A 5,896-nucleotide genomic window follows, 5' to 3' on the forward strand; every position below is an offset into this window, starting at 1 on the left:
AAGAAACTTAGTCAAGCATTTATACCATCCTCTAGGACCTTGTTTAAGACCATAAAGATCTTTGTGAAGTTTGTAAACATGATCGGGTTTCTTGGGATTAACAAAGCCGGGAGGTTGTTTAACATAAACTTCCTCCTCAATTTCACCATTTAGAAAAGCACTTTTTATGTCCATTTGGTATAAAGTAATGTCATGATGATTGGCATAAGCAAGTAAGATGCGTATGGACTCAAGTCTAGCAATGGGGGCATATGTCTCACCATAGTCCATACCTTCGACTTGAGTGTAGCCTTGAGCGACGAGACGGGCCTTGTTGCGTACAACTTGTCCATCTTCATCTTGCTTATTTCGAAACACCCATTTGGTTCCAATGACATTGTGCTTCTCATCGGGCTTTTCAACCAATGTCCATACTTGATTCCTCTCGAAATTGTGTAGCTCTTCATGCATAGCGTTCACCCAATCCGGATCATCAAGAGCTTCTTCAACCTTCATAGGTTCAATACTAGAAATGAATGAGTAGTGTTCACAAAAGTTAGCCAAACGAGTTTTAGAGCGAGTAATTCTCCCGGTTTGAATATCATCGAAGATTTGTTCGACGGGGTGATCTCTTGAGACTCTTGCTCGAACTCGTGAGAGCTTTTTTTTGGGTCGGGGTGGAACATCCTCTTCATTGTATTGTTCTTCCTCTTGTCCTTCTTCACTGTTGTTGGCGTTGTTGTTTTCTTGTGGAGGTGGAGAAGGAGGTTGATGAGGTTCATCTTGTTGTACTTCCTTGTTTCCTTCATCTTGACGTGTTCCACTCATGGATGCCTCCAAGTAAACTTGTGTTTCACCTTGGTGTGAAGTTGAGTCTTCCACTTGAATGGACGAGGTACTCTCCTTCACATCCGTTGGGCGAATCTTGCTAATAGACAAGTCTTGAATTGCTTCTGAGGGATCTTTATCTCCTACATCAATTGGCAATTGTTCTACTTGCGAGCTGTTAGATTCATCAAACTTCACATCTACTGTCTCTTCAACCTTTCGGGTGAAATTGTTGTAGACACGGTAAGTGTGAGAGTTTGAGCCATAACCGAGTAGGAAACCTTCATGAGACTTAGGGGCAAATTTTGAACGATGATGCTTATCAAGAATGTAACACTTTGAGCCAAATACTTGAAAGTATCCGACTTGGGGTTTGTTACCAGTGAGAAGCTCGTATGCCATCTTGCTGAGAAGCTTGTGAAGATATAGTCGATTTGTTGCATGACAAGCTGCCTCAACCGTCCGCCCAAAAGTGTCTTGGTGTCTTGTATTCATCAAGCATCATTTTTGCCATCTCAATGAGTGTCCGATTCTTCCTCTCAACAACTCCATTTTGTTGAGGTGTGTACGTAGCCGAGAACTCATGTGAAATCCCTTCTCCGTCAAGAAAGGTATCCAGATTGGCATTCTTGAACTCCCTTCCGTTGTCGCTCCGAACCTTGTTGATCTTCACTTCAAATTGATTTTGGGCCTTCCTAGCGAAGTTCTTGAAGATCTTTTGGACCTGTGATTTGTCATCAAGAAAGAACACCCTCGTAAATCTTGAAAAATCATCAACAATGACCAATCCGAATGAGTTACCACCGAGACTCTTGCGGGCATTGGGACCAAAAAGATCCATATGAAGTAGCTCGAGTGGTCTTCTCGTGGTCATGATGTTCTTCACGGGATGACTTCCTCCAACGTGTTTTCCTGCTTGACAAGCACTGCAAAGTCTATCCTTGTCAAATATAACATCTTTAACACCAAGGATATGATCACCTTTAATAACCTTATCAAGATTGCACATGCCCACGTGTCCTAACCTTCTATGCCACAACCAACCTTTAGAAGATTTAGCAATTGAGCAAGTTCTAGGTTGAGCTCTTTTAGTGAAGTCAAAAATGTATAGATCACCTCTACGTATACTGGTAAAGACCATATTATGATTATCTCTTCGAAACACTTGGCAATCTACTTCAGTAAATAGGACATTGAAACCGAAATTGGCTAGTCTAGATACGGAAAGTAAATTATAGCCAAGAGATTCAACGAGCATAACATTTTGGATGGAGCTGTCATGTGAGATGGCCACCTTACCAAGGCCAACCACCTTACCCTTTGAGTTATCACCAAAAGTGACATATTTTCGGGGACCATTATTTTTAGCAAGGCTCTCAAAACATATCCTTGTCTCCGGTCATGTGATCGGTACATCCACTATCAAGAACCCATTCCTTTCCTCCGGACATGTAACCACGAAGGTTAGCCATAAGACTAAAGTGTCTCATTGACTCATCAAGATCAAAGTCACTATCATCATCCTCATCATAATATCCATGTTCAACATCATCTTGTGACTGATCATCACCTAGAGAGAGTGTTTCATTAGATTTATATCATGACAATGTGCATCTTTATGAATTCTAATGACTTGAGAAATGATGCTACTAATGACTCCAACATCTCCTTTGGCACGCATGAGGTCATGAAGCTCAACTAGACAATCATCAAATTTAGGATCACTAGGATGCATTTTATGAAAAGCTATGGACTTTTGAAGTATCTCATCTAGATTTCCAAGGAATAGTTTGGAAAGTGCTCCTCAAGATATCTCCATATAGTATAAGCACATTCAAATGTGGGCAAGCGTACAAGCAAATTTCGGCAATCCTCTTATGATAAGATCAATAGCTCTAAGATTGCGCGTCATGTCAAGATACTCATCGGGGGTAGGATGCAAGGGATCAATAGGAGGCGCACAAGGGCTAGTAATATACTTGTTCAAATTATATTCAGTGAAAATCTCAAGCATCTCATTTTCCAAGCACTATAGAACTCTCCGTCAAGCATAGGCACTCTACGTCTAATACTCCCAACCGTAGACTCATCCATTTTCCTCCAATGGCGATTAAACCAAAGCAATGGAGACCAATGCTCTGCTACCAATTGAAAGGATCGAGAAGAGGTGTCTAGAGGGGGGGTGATTAGACCCTCAACAAGGAAAAGTAGCACTTTTTAAGTTCTTCAAGTTGAAGTGGAGTTTTAACACAAGTTTAAGCATTCACAATACATTTCAAGCAAACATGGCAAGAGTATAAGCAGCAGAAAGTGTAAAGCATGCTAGTTGCAAGAAAGTAAAGAGATGGGATTGGAGTGTGCAAACGTAATGAAGACACAGAAATTTTTGGCGTCGTTCCGATAGGTGGTGCTATTGTACATCCACGTTGATGGAGACTTCAACCCACGAAGGGTAATGGTTGCGCGAGTCCACGGAGGGCTCCACCCACGAAGGGTCCACGAAGAAGCAACCTTGTCTATCCCACCATGGCCATCACCCATGGAGGACTTGCCTCACTCGGGTAGATCTTCATGAAGTAGGCGATCTCATTGCCCTTACAAACTCCTTGGTTCAACTTCACAATCTTGACGGAGGCTCCCAAGTGACACCTAACCAATCTAGGATACACCACTCTCCAAAAGGTAATAGATGGTGTGATGATGATGAACTCCTTGTTGTTGTGCTTCAAATGATAGTCTCCCCAACACTCAACTCTCTCACACAGATTTGGCTATGGTGGAAAGATGATTTGAGTGGAAAGCAACTTGGGGAGGGCTAGAGATCAAGATTCTTGTGGTAGGATTGGAATGTCTTGGTCTCAACACATGAGTAGGTGGTTCTCTCTCAAAAAATGAGTAGTGGAAGTGTAGGCACGTTCTGATGGTTCTCTCTCAAATGGAGATGGGGGTGGAGGGGTATATATAGCCTCCACACAAAATCCAACTGTTACACACATTTGGCCCAACTCGGTCAGACCGAATAGGAGTCAGCGGAAGCAACAATATCTGAGTACAGACATAAGTTAAACAAGGCTGCCTTAAGAAGGCAAATACAAAAGCAACAACAATCGAAGAGGCAAGGCCTCCTGCCTGGGACCTCCTAACTACTCCTGGTCGTCGGCGGTCACCACGTAGTAATATCTGTCGGCGGTGGCATCTGGCTCCAGGGATCCACCATCTGGTTGCATCAACCGGAAAGAAGAAAGAAGGGGGGAGGGGTAGCAAAGCAACCATGAGTACTCATCCAAAGTACTCGCAAGCATCAGATCTATACTAAGTATGCATTGGTATCAAATGGAAGGTTTGTATCTGTGGACTGAACTGCAGGATGCCAGAATAGAGGGGGGAGACCTAGCCTATTGAAGACTAGCATCTTCAAGCAGCTCCAAGCATCTTGTAGCATGTAGAAGAGTAAATAATAGCAGTTTATAATTAACAAGCATGTCCTAACATTAATGCCCAGAGATCCTTCCTTGACTCCCTGCGAGAAAGCAATCCCGGAGCCACATATCTCAAGTATCCATTTGTAGTTGTATAAGATCAGGATATAAGTCTGAACGTCCGTTACCGTGGACACGGCTATTAATAGTTAATCTTCCCTGCAGGGGTGCACCATGTTTTCCAACACGCTCGATCACTTTGGTCGGACACACTTTTCTGGGTCAATGCCCAGCCTCGGAAGATCAACACGTCGCAGCCCTACCTAGGCTCAGCAGAGAGGTCCCCACCGGTCTACCTCCTAAGCACTCCGGGGTCTGGGTCCATCGCCCATTGCACTCCGGGTCATTGCGTACAGGGCGGGTCCAGGCTCCACCACTACAGGATGGTGCCGGCCCAGCCGTGCCGCACTGCTGAACTGGACGTCTGACAAAGCTTCGGCTGATACCACGACGCCGAGGCCCATAACTATTCTAGCGTGGTGGTTGGTGCGTAAAGGCCAAAGGCCAACTCAGAACAAATACCAAACCACAGTGTATTATTAGCTTGCGGAGATGAGCAGAGACTCACGATCGAAGTGACCCCGTTGCCCCGTCTCGTGGACTTACGACAAGGGCCCAGAATGCCCGGTCGTGCCACGTCATTATCTTGCGGGTGCTCTCCGGGCCCGCCCGACTTTCACCAAGGTCTCAAGTAAAGTCATTGTAACCGTGTGTCCAAACATCAAGGGGAAAATCCGAGGAATCACCCCCGGTGGATTCCACTCGATGTAATCATCAAGGTGAACGTAAGAGGAACCACCCTCGAGGTTCACACTTGAGGTGTTGCACGACATAGCCGTATCAGGAATGGTGAAGGAGGAACCACCCTCGATGACCACGACCGAATAGATACACTACAGAGATCTCATCAGGAGTGATGTATGAGGTTCCACCCTCGGCACTCAATGGTAACTCTGTAGAGTCGAGCAACAAAATGGGCGTGATGTGATGTGAGGTGTCGGGCTCTGGTCGTCAATCACATTGATCGAGTCGTCGATGATGAAGCAGGGGCAACAAGGACAAGGTGGGGGTCAGTGATGGATCACTAACCAACCTATACTAAGCAGTTTTAGGGTAAGCAGGTAAGGTACAACAGCAGGTACAAAAGCAGGCTATGCATCAGAATAGGAGCAATCAATTACAATAGCAAAATCTAATGCAAGCATGAGAGAAAGGAATGAGTGATATCGGGATGATCAAAGGGGGGCTTGCCTGGAAGCTCCGCTGAAAGGGAAGAAGTGTCATCGTCGACGTAGTCGATCATAGTGACAGCAACAACGGTCTCGGGGTCTACTGGAGAGACGAGGGGAAAGAAACAGTAAATACATGAAACGTATGCATAACATGACAACTATAGGTGTTCTAACACAGTGCTAGGCGATACTGGCGAAGGGGAAAACATCCGGGAAGGTTTTCGCGGTTCTGGACGTCTGTCACACAAATGAACCGGAGGGGAAAGGTTTGATGTTTACTATGATAGGGACGTGTGGCGGATGAACGGACCATGTGTTCGGATTCGTCTCGTTGTTCTCAACAACTTTCATGTAGAAAACATTTTCATCCGAGCTACG

Source organism: Triticum aestivum, chromosome 1B, assembly GCF_018294505.1.
Source record: "Triticum aestivum cultivar Chinese Spring chromosome 1B, IWGSC CS RefSeq v2.1, whole genome shotgun sequence".
NCBI classification, from domain to species: domain Eukaryota; kingdom Viridiplantae; phylum Streptophyta; class Magnoliopsida; order Poales; family Poaceae; genus Triticum; species Triticum aestivum.